The sequence below is a fragment of the Coregonus clupeaformis genome, chromosome 19, assembly GCF_020615455.1.
Source record: "Coregonus clupeaformis isolate EN_2021a chromosome 19, ASM2061545v1, whole genome shotgun sequence".
Classification (NCBI taxonomy): Eukaryota; Metazoa; Chordata; class Actinopteri; order Salmoniformes; family Salmonidae; genus Coregonus; species Coregonus clupeaformis.
In genome coordinates this window covers 28,482,187-28,496,789 of record NC_059210.1, presented here as the reverse complement: position 1 = coordinate 28,496,789, position 14,603 = coordinate 28,482,187, and positions in this window count along the sequence as shown.

Genomic DNA, 14,603 nt, shown 5'->3' with positions numbered 1-14,603 from the left:
TCTGGGTGGGCGTCTGTCCACGGTGGCGGCTCTGGCCCCGGTCGTGATCCCCACCCCACCACAGTCACAAACTGCTTAAGTAGCCTCCTCCCACTGACCACCCTCCAAACTAACCCACCTGGATAAAGGGGCAGCTCCGGACTAAGGGGCAGCACCGGGCTAAGGGGCAGCACCGGGCTAAGGGGCAGTACCTGACTAAGGGGCAGCACCGGACTGAGGGGCAGATCCTGGCTGGCTGGCTCAGGCGGATCCTGGCTGGACGGCTCTGGCGGATCCTGGCTGGCGGAAGGCTCTGGCTGATCCTGTCTGGCAGAAGGCTCTGGCTGATCCTGTCTGGCGGAAGGCTCTGGCTGATCCTGTCTGGCGGAAGGCTCTGGCTGATCCTGTCTGGCGGAAGGCTCTGGCTGATCCTGTCTGGCGGAAGGCTCTGGCTGATCCTGTCTGGCGGAAGGCTCTGGCTGCTCCTGTCTGGCGGAAGGCTCTGGCTGATCCTGTCTGGCGGAAGGCTCTGGCTGCTCCTGTCTGGCGGAGAGCTCTAGCGGCTCCGGTCTGGCGGACGGCTCTGAAGGCTCATGGCAGACGGGGCGGCTTTGCAGGCTCGGTACAGACGGGCAGTTCCTGCGGCGCTTGGCAGACGGACAGTTCAGACGGGCGTTGGGCAGACGGGCAGTTCAGGCCGTCTGAGGCGCATCGTAGGCCTGGTGAGTGGTGCCGGAACAGGAGGTACCGGGCTGAGGACACGCATCTCAGGGCTAGTGCGGGAAGCAGCAACAGGGCATGCTTGGCCCTGGGGACGCACCGTAGGCCTGATGCGTGGTGCCGGAACTGGAGGTACCGGCCTGAGGACACGCATCGCAGGGCTAGTGCGGGAAGCAGCAACAGGACGCACAGGACTCTGGGGACACACAGGAGGCTTGGTGCGTGGTGTAGGCACTGGTGGTACTGGGCTGGAGCGGGGAGGTGGCGCCGGAAATACCGGACCGTGCAGGCGTACTGGCTCCCTTGAGCACTGAGCCTGCCCAACCTTACCTGGTTGTATACTCCCCGTCGCCCGACCAGTACGGGAAGGAGGAATAACCCGCACCGGGCTATGTGGGCGAACCGGGGACACCATGCGTAAGGCAGGTGCCATGTAAGCCGGCCCGAGGAGACGCACTGGTGGCTTGATGCGTAGGACCGGCTTCATGACCTCCGGCTCAATGCTCAACCTAGCCCGGCCGATACGTGGAGCTGGAATGTACCTTACCGGGCTATGCCTGCGTACAGGAGACACCATGCGCTCTACTGCGTAACACGGTGTCTGCCCGTACTCTCGCTCTCCACGGTCAGTCCAGGGAGTAGGCGCAGGTCTCCTACCTGACTTCGCCACACTCCCTTTTAGCCCCCCCCCAAGAAATTTTTGGGTAGTACTCTCGGGCTTCCAGCCTCGCCTCCGTGCTGCCTCCTCATACCACCTCCTCTCTGCTTTAGCTGCCTCCAGCTCTTCACGAGGGCGGTGATATTCCTCCGGTTGTGCCCAAGGACCCTTTCCAGCCCGTATCTCCTCCCATGTCCATGAATCCTTTGGAGGCGTCCATAAATCCTGTGTAGGCAGGTCCTGTTGTCGCTTGTTACGCTGCTTGGTCCTCTTGTGGTGGGTTTTTCTGTCACGATCGTCGGAGGAAGCGGACCAATACGCAGCGCGTGGAGTGAACATGATGACTTTATTAATAAAGCAACCACGAAAAAACAACAAATGACGATAGTGAAGTCCTCTTGTAACACTGACAGAAACATGGAACAAAAACCCACAAATTACAAGGTGAAACCACACAGTTTAAATATGGCTCCCAATCAGAGATAACGAGCCGACAGCTGTCACTCGTTACCTCCGATTGGGAGTCACATGAATACAAACAAGGAAGACAACCACCTAGACACCCCAACCAAACAGCACACAACAAAACGAACACACCCTATACCCAACCTAACCCACACAACACCCAACAATACAAACACACCCTGGTTCTATAACAACGTCCCGGAACCAGAGCGTGACACCTACAGTATCTCCCTGGCATTTGACAGCAAAGGACAAGGGTTGCCTAGCGGTGTGCGTGCTTACTCCACTAGGGGTGTGACGGCTTCTTAGGCAGTGTTCAGGGGCATGACAATTGGTGATATCTGTGCTGCATCGAGTTGGGGTTCCCCACATTTGATGTTTTATCGCTTGGATGTAACTGTTCCCAGTGTGGCTCATAGTGTTCTTATGGCTGGGTCCAGGAGCGGGTGTTAGGCAGCGCGCAGGTTGCGCTTTTATCCAGGTTACCACAGTTTCCCTGAACAATAACCTACAACACCAAATCTATACTGGAGTTGCTTAACAAGAAGACAGTGAATGTTCCTGAGTGACCAAGTTACAGTTTTGACTTAAATCTGCTTGAAAATCTATGGCAAGACTTGAACATTGCTGTCTAGCCATGATCCCCTACAATTTGACAGAGCTTGAAGAATTTTGAGAAGAATAATGGGCAAATATTGCAAAGCTATTAAAGAGTTACCCAAGAAGACTCCCACCTGTAATTTCTGCCAAAGGTGTTTTAAACATGTATTGCCTCAGGGGGTTCAATACTTATCTAATCAAGATATATTAGTGTTTTATTTTTCATATACACTACCGTTCAAAAGTTTGGGGTCACTTAGAAATGTCCTTGTTTTCGAAAGAAAATCTAATTTTTTGTCCATTAAAATAACATCAAATTGATCATAAATACAGTGTAGACATTGTTAATGTTGTAAATGGCTATTGTAGCTGGAAACGGCTGATTTTTTATGGAATATCTAGATAGGCGTACAGAGGCCCATTATCAGCAACCATCAGTCCTGTGTCCAATGGCACGTTGTGTTTGCTAATCCAAGTTGATCCTTTTAAAAGGCTAATTGATCATTAGAAAACCCTTTTGCAATTATGTTAGCACAGCTGAAAACTGTTGTGCTGATTAAAGAAGCAATAAAACTGGCCTTCTTGAGACTAGTTGACTATGTTGAGCATCAGCAATTGTGGGTTCGATTACAGGCTCAAAATGGCCAGAAACAAATAATGTTCTTCTGAAACTTGACAGTCTATTCTTGTTCTGAGAAATTAAGGCTATTCCATGCGAGAAATTGCCAAGAAACGGAAGATCTCATACAACGCTGTGTACTACTCCCTTCACAGAACAGCGCAAACTGGCTCTAACCAAAATAGAAAGAGGAGTGGGAGGCTCCGGTGCACAACTGAGCAAGAGGACAAATACATTAGAGTGTCTAGTTTGAGAAACAGGCACCTCACAGGTCCTCAACTGGCAACTTCATTAAATAGTACCCGCAAAACACCAGTCTCAACATCAACAGTGAAGAGGCGACTCCGGGATGCTGACCTTCTAGGCAGTTGCAAAGAAAAAGCCATATCTCAGACTGGCCAATAAAAAGAAAAGATTAAGATTAACATTTTAGTCATTTAGCAGACACTCTTATCCAGAGCAATTTACAGTTAGTGTGAGTGCATACATTATTTTTAATATCCCCTGTGGGAATCGAACCCACAACCCTGCCGTTGCAAACGCCATGCTCTATCAACTGAGCTACATCCCTGCCAGCCATTCCCTCCCCTACCCTGGACCAATTGCGCGCCGCCCCATGGGTCTCCGGGTCGCGGCCGGCTACGACAGAGCCTGGATTCAAACCAGGATCTCTAGTGGCACAGCTAGCACTGCGATGCAGTGCCTTAGACCACTGCGCCACTCGATGGGCAAATGAACACAGACACTGGACAGAGGAAGATTGGAAAAAAGTGTTATGGAGAGACGAATCAAAGTTTGAGGTGTTCGAATCACAAAGAAGAACATTTGTTAGACGCAGACCAAATGAAAAGATGCTGGAGGAGTGCTTGATGCCATCTGTCAAGCATGGTGGAGGTAATGTGATGGTCTGGGGGTGCTTTGTTGGTGGTAAAGTGGGAGATTTGTACAGGGTAAAAGGGATCTTGAAGAAGGAAGGCTATCACTCTATTTTGCAACATCATGCCATACCCTGTGGACGGCGCTTGATTGGAGCCAATTTCCTCCTACAACAGGACAATGACCCAAAGCACAGCTCCAAACTATTTAGGGAAGAAGCAGTCAGCTGGTATTCTGTCTATAATGGAGTGGCCAGCACAGTCACCGGATCTCAACCCTATTGAGCTGTTGTGGGAGCAGCTTGACCGTATGGTACGTAAGAAGTGCCCATCAAGCCAATCCAACTTGTGGGAGGTGATTCAGGAAACATGGGGTGAAATCTCTTCAGATTACCTCAACAAATTGACAAGTAGAATGCCAAACCCATTTTTCAACCCCTCCACAAATGTCTTGTTAACAAACTATAGTTTTGGCAAGTCGGTTAGGACATCTACTTTGTGCATGACCCAAGTAATTTTTCCAACAATTGTTTACAGACAGATTATTTCACTTATAATTCACTGTATCACAATTCCAGTGGGTCAGAAGTTTACATACACTAAGTTGACTGTGCCTTTAAACAGCTTGGAAAATTCCAGAAAATGATGTCATGGCTTTAGAAGCTTCTGATAGGCTAATTGACATAATTTGAGACAATTGGAGGTGTACCTGTGGATGTATTTCAAGGCCTACTCTCAAACTCAGTGCCTCTTTGCTTGACATCATGGGAAAATCAAAAGAAATCAGCCAAGACCTCAGAAAAAAAAATTGTAGACCACCACAAGTCTGGTTCGTCCTTGGGAGCAATTTCCAAATGCCTAATGGTACCACGTTCATCTGTACAAACAATAGTATGCAAGTATAAACACCATGGGACCAAGCAGCCGTCATACCGCTCAGGAAGGAGACGCGTTCTGTCTCCTAGAGATGAACGTACTTTGGTACGAAAAGTGCAAATCAATCCCAGAACAACAGCAAAGGACCTTGTGAAGATGCTGGAGGAAACAGGTACAAAAGTGTCTATATCCACAGTGAAACGATATCGACAACACCTGAAAGGCCGCTCAGCAAGGAAGAAGCCACTGCTCAAAAACCGCCATAGAAAAGCGGACGAAGATGGGGTCAAAGATTGTACTTTTTGGAGAAATGTCCTCTGGTCTGATGAAACAAAAATAGAACTGTTTGGCCATAATGACAATCGATATGTTTGGAGGAAAAAGGGGGAGCTTACAAGCCGAAGAACACCATCCCAACCGTGAAGCACAGCATCATGCTGTGGGGGTGCTTTGCTGCAGGAGGGTCTGGTGCATTTCACAAAATAGAGGAAGGAAAATTATGTGGATATTTTGAAGCAACATCTCAAGACATCAGTCAGGAAGTTAAAGCTTGGTCGCAAATGGGTCTCCCAAATGGACAATGACCCCAAGCATACTTCCAAAGTTGTGGCAAAATGGCTTAAGGACAACAAAGTCAAGGTATTGGAGTGGCCATCACAAAGCCCTGACCTCAATTTGTGGGCAGAACTGAAAAAGCGTGAAGGAGCAAGGAGGTCTACAAACCTGACTCAGTTACACCAGCTCTGTCAGGAGGAATGGACCAAAATTCACCCAACTTATTGTGGGAAGCTTGTGGAAGGCTACCCGATACGTTTGACCCGAGTTAAACAATTTAAAGGCAATGCTACCAGATACTAGTTGAGTGTATGTAAACTTCTGACCCACTGGGAATGTGATGAAAGAAATAAAAGCTGAAATAAATCATTCTCTCTACTATTATTCTAACATTTTACATTCTTAAAATAAAGTGGTGATCCTAACTGACCTAAAACAGGGAATTTGTACTAGGATTAAATGTCAGGAATTGTGAAAAACAGAGTTTAAATGTATTTGGCTAAGGTGTATGTAAACTTCCGACTTCAACTGTACAGTGAGGTAAAAAAGTATTTGATCCCCTGCTGATCTTGTACGTTTGTCACGGTTTCGGCCGAGGCTGCCTCTCTCCCTTGTTCGGGCAGGCTTCGGCGTTCGTCGTCTCCGGAATTCTAGCTGCCACCGATTGATGTTTCATGTTCGTTTGCTTTTGTCTGTTTGTTTCTACACCTGTTTCTGTTTTGTAGTAATTAGTGTCCTATAAGTTTCTCGTTGTGTTTGTCTTGTGTTGTGTGTGATTGTTACCGTCAGTCTGTGTATTGCTCGGTTGAGCGTTATTTTCTCCACTGTTTGCTGGAGCGTTCGTTGCACTTGTGTGTGCACTTATTTCATCCTGACGCACCTGTTTGTGCGCATTGTCTTCGCCTTCGTGCGTATTTTGCTGTCAGGCTTATTTCGTCCTGTTGCCTGTGTTTAGGCAGGAATACAGCTTTTGGAATTCAGTCTGCTTCCTGCGTTTGATTCCTACACCACACCTACAACACGACCTGACAGAATCACACACCACACAGTATGGAATCAGCAGGAGCCGAAGCAGCACATTCAAGACTGGAGACCCAGGTTCGGGGAACAGCAAGAGCAGCTCCTGCAGATGGGGCCGCCCTGCAGGAGGTGATGACCACCCTCCGAGGCTGGGGTCCGCCTCCACCGCCAGCCGCCCTGCCAGCACCATCGGCCAGCCCACCCAGTCCAGCGCCGGAACCTCGCGGAGTCCGACTATCTCTCCCGAGGTCCTACGACGGGACCGCAGCTGGGTGTCAGGGATTCCTGCTCCAGGTAGAGCTGTACCTGGCCACAGTACATCCGGCACCTTCAGGGCATGAGAGCGTGTCCGCCTGATCTCCTGCCTGGCCGGTAAAGCGTTGGAGTGGGCCAACGCGGAGTGGAGGAAGATCGACGCCACGACTATTACATACACCGAGTTCTCCCGCCGCTTTAGGGCGGTGTTCGACCATCCCCGGAGAAGCGGCGGGGAGCGTCTGGTCTTCCTCAGGCAGGGAGGAGGAGTGCCCAGGAATTCGCACTCGAGATTCCGTACTCTAGCGGCAGATGCAGGGTGGAATGAGCGGGCCCTCATCGATCTATACCGATGTAGCCTCCAGAGAGGACGTCCGTCGGGAGCTGGCCTGTAGGGACACCAGTCTCACTTTCGACCAGCTGGTCGACATGTCAATCAGGTTAGATAACCTATTGGCTACCCGCGGACGTCCTGAGGGGGTCCGTCCATTCCATCCTCCAGCGCATCCGAGCCGTGTCCTATGGAGCTCGGGGCGCTGGCGCTAGAGATAGGAGGAGTCGGCAGACTAGGGGGTCCATCCACTGCACCAACTGTGGTCGGGGAGGACACACCGCGGCTAGGTGCTGGGGATGGCCTCCTAGGGAGATGACGACAGGTCCCGCACTGGGGATTCCTTCCAGGTGAGTAGGCGCCCCACTCACCCAGAGCTCTCTGTTGCCCATTTCTGTATGCCTGTATGTTTTCCACAGGTAGCACCTCATGCCCAGCATAAGGCGCTGGTAGATTCAGGCGCAGCTGGGAATTTTATTGATAAAAAGTTTTGTTTAGCGTTAGGGATTCCCCTCATTCCTGTTGATGTTCCTTTTCCCGTTCACGCCCTAGATAGTCGTCCGTTGGGTACGGGCTTGATCAGGGAGGTCACGGCGCCACTTAGGATGTGTGCGCAGGGGGGATCATCAGGAGATGATTCAGCTGTTCCTGATTGACTCTCCTGCGTATCCGGTGGTGCTGGGCATGCCCTGGTTGAGTACCCATAACCCAGTGATTTCGTGGCAGGAGAGGGCTCTGATGGAGTGGTCTGCTCAGTGTGTGGGTAGATGTTTGGGCGTTTCCGTAGGGGCTACCTCGGTGGAGAGTCCAAACCAGGTGCCCGCATTGCACATTCCACCTGAGTATGGGGATTTGGCTATCGCGTTTAGTAAGGCGAGGGCGACGCGGTTGCCACCCCATAGGCAGGGGGATTGTGCGATAAACCTTCAGGCAGGAGCTGCGCTCCCACGGAGTCATGTGTATCCTCTGTCTCAGGAGGAGAAGAAAGCTATGGAGATTTACATAGACGAATCGCTGAGACAAGGATACATACGGCCGTCCACTTCCCCGCGTCCTCGAGTTTCTTTTTCGTGAAGAAGAAGGATGGTGGTTTGCGTCCGTGCATCGATTACCGTGGTCTCAATCAGATTACGGTGAAGTATAGTTATCCACTCCCGCTGATTGCGACCATGACTGAGTCGTTGCATGGGGCGCGTTTCTTCACGAAATTAGATCTCAGGAGCGCGTACAACTTGGTGCGCATCAAGAAGGATGATGAATGGAAAACAGCCTTTAGTACCACCTCGGGCCATTACGAGTATCTAGTCATGCCATACGGGTTGATGAATGCTCCGTCGGTTTTCCAATCATTTGTGGATGAGATCTTCAGGGACATGCAGGGACAGGGAGTCGTTGTGTACATAGATGACATTCTCGTGTACTCACCTACCCGTGTCGAGCATGTGGCCCTGGTGCGCAGAGTGTTGCGGAGGCTGGTGGAGCACGACCTGTATGTGAAGGCAGAGAAGTGTCTGTTTTTCCAGGAGTCTATCTCCTTTTTGGGGTATCAGTTGTCCGCGTCAGGGGTGAAGATGGAGGTAGACCGAGCGTCGGCCGTGCGTAATTGGCAAACACCAACCACTGTGAAAGAGGTGCAGCAGTTTTTGGGGTTTGCAAATTACTACCGGAGGTTTATCCGGGGTTTTGGGCAAGTGGCAGCTCCCATCACGTCTCTCTTGAAGGGGGGTCCGGTGCGTCTGCAGTGGTCAGTCGAGGCGGACAGGGCGTTTGGGAGGCTGAAGGACCTGTTTACCTCGGCTCCGGTGCTGGCGCATCCGGATCCCTCTTTACCATTTCAGGTAGAGGTGGACGCGTCTGAGGCCGGTATTGGCGCCGTGCTTTCACAACGGTCAGGCGCGCCACCTAAACTCCGCCCCTGTGCCTTCTATTCCAAGAAGCTCAGCCCGGCGGAGCGAAATTATGACATAGGGGACAGGGAGCTGTTAGCTGTGGTACAGGCCCTTAAGGTGTGGAGGCACTGGCTTGAGGGGGCTCAACACCCTTTCCTCATTTTGACGGACCACCGTAACCTGGAGTACATCCGGGCAGCGAGGAGGCTGAACCCTCGGCAGGCTAGATGGAGTATGTTTTTGACCCGTTTCTCTTTTAAGATCACCTACATCCCTGGGTCACAAAACGGGAAGGCAGATGCGCTGTCTCGGCTGTATGACGGGAGGAGAGGTTCGTGGAGCCCACTCCCATACTGCCGGAGTCGTGTCTAGTGGCACCGGTGGTGTGGGAGCTCGATTCTGAGCTCGAGCGGGCATTACGCACCGACCCTAGTCCACCACAATGCCCGGAGGGTCGGAAGTATGTTCCGCTCGAGTGTCGGGATCGATTGATCTATTGGGCTCACACGTCACCCTCCTCTGGACACCCGGGTATCGGCCGGACAGTGCACTGTCTTAGTGCCAAATATTGGTGGCCCACGTTGGCCAGGGATGTGAGGGTTTATGTTTCCTCCTGCTCGGTGTGCGCCCAGTGTAAGGCGCCTAGACATCTGCCTAGGGGTAAGTTACTGCCCCTGCCCGTTCCACAACGACCATGGTCCCACCTCTCGGTGGATTTTATAACTGACCTTCCCCTCTCTCAAGGGAATACTACCATCCTGGTCGTTGTGGACCGGTTCTCTAAGGCCTGTCGTTTGCTCCCCATGCCGGGTCTTCCTACTGCCCTGCAGACCGCCGAAGCTATATTCACCCATGTGTTCCGGCACTACGGGGTGCCCGAGGACATTGTGGCTGACCGAGGTCCCCAATTCACCTCCAGAGTCTGGAGAGCTTTTATGGAGCGGTTGGGGGTCTCGGTGAGCCTCACCTCGGGCTACCACCCGGAGAGTAATGGGCAGGTGGAGCAGCGTTAACCAGGATGTGGGTAGGTTTCTCAGAACGTACTGCCGGGATCGGCCGGAGGAGTGGGCGAGATATGTGCCCTGGGCCGAGATGGCACAGAACTCTCTCCGCCACTCCTCCACCCAACTAACCCCCTTTTCAGTGTGTTTTGGGGTACCAGCCGGTTCTGGCACCATGGCATGAGAGCCAGATCGAGGCCCCCGCTGTGGATGAGTGGGTGCGGCGCTCGGAGGAGACGTGGGACGCTGCACACGTCCATCTGCAGCGTGCCATACGTCGACAGAAGACGAGCGCCGACCTACACCGCAGTGAGGGGCCAGTGTACGCACCTGGAGATCGAGTCTGGCTCTCTGCCAGAAACCTGCCCCTCCGCCTGCCCTGTCGGAAGCTGGGTCGGCGGTTTGTAGGGCCATTTAAAGTCCTGAGAAGGTTGAACGAGGTATGTTATAGATTACAGTTACCAGTTGAGTATAAGTGTATTAACCCCTCGTTCCATGTGTCCCTTCTCAGGCCGGTGGTAGCAGGCCCACTCCAAGAACATGAGATCTTGGAGACCCCCCGGCCCCGTTGGACATCGAGGGGTACCGGCGTACACCGTGAGATCCATCTTGGATTCTAGACGTCGGAGAGGGGGTCTTCAGTATCTAGTGGAGTGGGAGGGGTACGGTCCGGAGGAGCGGTGCTGGGTGCCGAGGAGAGACATCTTGGACCCGTCGCTCCTGACGGAATTCCATCGGGGTATCCGACGCGCCCTGCGCCGCGGCCTCCGGGTCGTCCCCAAGGCCGGAGTCGGCGCGCGTCTGGAGCCGCGCGTCAAGGGGGTACTGTCACGGTTTCGGCCAAGGCTGCCTCTCTCCCTTGTTCGGGCAGGCTTCGGCGTTCGTCGTCTCCGAATTCTAGCTGCCACCGATTGATGTTTCATGTTCGTTTGCTTTTGTCTGTTTGTTTCTACACCTGTTTCTGTTTTGTAGTAATTAGTGTCCTATAAGTTTCTCGTTGTGTTTGTCTTGTGTTGTGTGTGATTGTTACCGTCAGTCTGTGTATTGCTCGGTTGAGCGTTATTTTCTCCACTGTTTGCTGGAGCGTTCGTTGCACTTGTGTGTGCACTTATTTCATCCTGACGCACCTGTTTGTGCGCATTGTCTTTTCGCCTTCGTGCGTATTTTGCTGTCAGGCTTATTTCGTCCTGTTGCCTGTGTTTAGGCAGGAATACAGCTTTTTGGAATTCAGTCTGCTTCCTGCGTTTGATTCCTACACCACACCTACAACACGACCTGACAACGTTTGCCCACTGACAAAGAAATTATCAGTCTATCATTTTAATGGTAGGTTTATTTGAACAGTGAGAGACAGAATAACAACAAAATAATCCAGAAAAACGCATGTCAAAAATGTTATAAATTGATTTGCATTTTAATGAGGGAAATAAGTATTTGACCCCCTCTCAATCAGAAAGATTTCTGGCTCCCAGGTGTATTATATACAGGCAACGAGCTGAGATTAGGAGCACACTCTTAAAGGGAGTGCTCCTAATCTCAGTTTGTTACCTGTATAAAAAGACACCTGTCCACAGAAGCAATCAATCAATCAGATTCCAAACTCTCCACCATGGCCAAGACCAAATAGCTCTCCAAGGATGTCAGGGACAAGATTGTAGACCTACAGAAGGCTGGAATGGGCTACAAGACCATCGCCAAGCAGCTTGGTGAGAAGGTGACAACAGTTGGTGCGATTATTCGCAAATGGAAGAAACACAAAAGAACTGGCCTGGGGCTCCATGCAAGATCTCACCTCGTGGAGTGGATCATGAGAACGGTGAGGAATCAGCCCAGAACTACACGGGAGGATCTTGTCAATGATCTCAAGGCAGCTGGGACCATAGTCACCAAGAAAACAATTGGTAACACACTACGCCGTGAAGGACTGAAATCCTGCAGCTCCCGCAAGGTCCCCCTGCTCAAGAAAGCACATATACAGGCCCGTCTGAAGTTTGCCAATGAACATCTGAATGATTCAGAGGAGAACTGGGTGAAAGTGTTGTGGTCAGATGAGACCAAAATGGAGCTCTTTGGCATCAACTCAACTCGCCGTGTTTGGAGGAGGAGGAATGCTGCCTATGACCCCAAGAAAACCATCTCCCCCGTCAAACATGGAGGTGGAAACATTATGCTAAGGGAGTGTTTTTCTGCTAAGGGGACAGGACAACTTCACCGCATCAAAGGGACGATGGACGGGGCCATGTACCGTCAAATCTTGGGTGAGAACCTCCTTCCCTCAGCCAGGGCATTGAAAATGGGTCGTGGATGGGTATTCCAGCATGACAATGACCCAAAACACACGGCCAAGGCAACAAAGGAGTCCTCAAGAAGAAGCACATTAAGGTCCTGGAGTGGCCTAGCCAGTCTCCAGACGTTAATCCCATAGAAAATCTGTGGAGGGAGCTGAAGGTTGGAGTTGCCAAACGTCAGCCTCGAAACCTTAATGACTTAGAGAAGATCTGCAAAGAGGAGTGGAAAAAAATCCCTCCTGAGATGTGTGCAAACCTGGTGGCCAACTACAAGAAATGTTTGACCTCTGTGATTGCCAACAAGGGTTTTGCCACCAAGTACTAAGTCATGTTTTGCAGAGGGGTCAAATACTTATTTCCCTCATTAAAATGCAAATCAATTTATAACATTTTTGACATGCGTTGTTCTGGATTTTTTTGTTGTCATTCTGTCTCTCACTGTTCAAATAAACCTACCATTAAAATTATAGACTGATCATTTCTTTGTCAGTGGGCAAATGTACAAAATCAGCAGGGGATCAAATACTTTTTTCCTTCACTGTGTGTATATATATATATATATATATATATATATATATGATTTTCTTAAATACAATTTTTCTTCCACTTTGACATTACAGAGTATTTTGTGTAGATCAATGACAGAAAATCACAATTAAATTAATTTAAATCCCACTTTGTAATGCAACAAAATGTGAAAAAATCCAAGGGGGGTGACTACTTATAATACCTACTGTAATTTTGAGATATTTTAATCTCTTTGCACGGCATTCAATTTGAGCCCTCCTCAAACTGCTTTGGAATTTCATTACAAAATCCTTGAAGTTTTAATGCATGACATGGCACCGCCGGCAAAATAGCATTTGATTGATTTGTTTTTTTTATCCTCACAGGAGTGAATTTCTGCTTTAATTCCAATGCATCCTAATTTGAGGGCTTTAGTCTGCTTAACTGAATTAAATACAGAAATAATCATATAAAACCAATTTCAAAAGCTCATGGTGAAAAAAATAGACATTTATAATCCAAGTAGATATTATCCACTGCAGATATGATGAATGTATCATATCTTATTCAAGGGTTGATCATCTGGCAATGAAAACAACATTATATCAATTTCACTGTTGATCCCTCTTGTAACAACCCTGACCTTGGTGAACATATTCCCACCGCCAAGCAAGTGCTACACTACATGTATCAACAGGATGATTCCAAGTTTGAATCTACCTTTCCTATGAATTCCCTATTGGTGATGATAGCAATGGTGGGATGCTGTGTGTATGTAATGCCAAAAAGTTCCTCCACATGCTCATTCCCTCTCGTGGATTTTAAAGGACTGCTGCTTTTACTACCATCTCAGATCCTAACTCCTATCCACAGGGATGTAGGTCAGAACAGAAGATCAGAACAGAAGGGATAACTTTTTAGATAGATAGATAGATAGATAGCTAGATAGATAGATAGATAGATAGATAGATAGATAGATAGATAGATAGATAGATAGATAGATAGATAGATATATCAAAAGTATGGCCATTAATATGGAGTTGGTCCCCCCCTTTGCTGCTATAACAGCCTCCACTCTTCTGGGAAGGCTTTCTACTAGATGTTGGAACATCGGTGCGGGGACTTGCTTCCATTCAGCCGCAAGAGCATTACATGCTTTTGTATATATAGTGTAGATAGATAGATATACACTGCTCAAAAAAATAAAGGGAACACTTAAACAACACAATGTAACTCCAAGTCAATCACACTTCTGTGAAATCAAACTGTCCACTTAGGAAGCAACACTGATTGACAATAAATTTAACATGCTGTTGTGCAAATGGAATAGAAAACAGGTGGAAATTATAAGCAATTAGCAAGACACCCCCAATAAAGAAGTGGTTCTGCAGGTGGTGACCACAGACCACTTCTCAGTTCCTATACTTCTTGGCTGATGTTTTGGTCACTTTTGAATGCTGGCGGTGCTTTCACTCTAGTGGTAGCATGAGACGGAGTCTACAACCCACACAAGTGGCTCAGATAGTGCAGCTCATCCAGGATGGCACATCAATGCGAGCTGTGGCAAGAAGGTTTGCTGTGTCTGTCAGCGTAGTGTCCAGAGCATGGAGGCGCTACCAGGAGACAGGCCAGTACATCAGGAGACGTGGAGGAGGCCGTAGGAGGGCAACAACCCAGCAGCAGGACCGCTACCTCCGCCTTTGTGCAAGGAGGAGCAGGAGGAGCACTGCCAGAGCCCTGCAAAATGACCTCCAGCAGGCCACAAATGTGCATGTGTCTGCTCAAACGGTCAGAAACAGACTCCATGAGGGTGGTATGAGGGCCCGACGTCCACAGGTGGGGGTTGTGCTTACAGCCCAACACCGTGCAGGACGTTTGGCATTTGCCAGAGAACACCAAGATTGGCAAATTCACCACTGGCGCCCTGTGCTCTTCACAGATGAAAGCAGGTTCACACTGAGCACA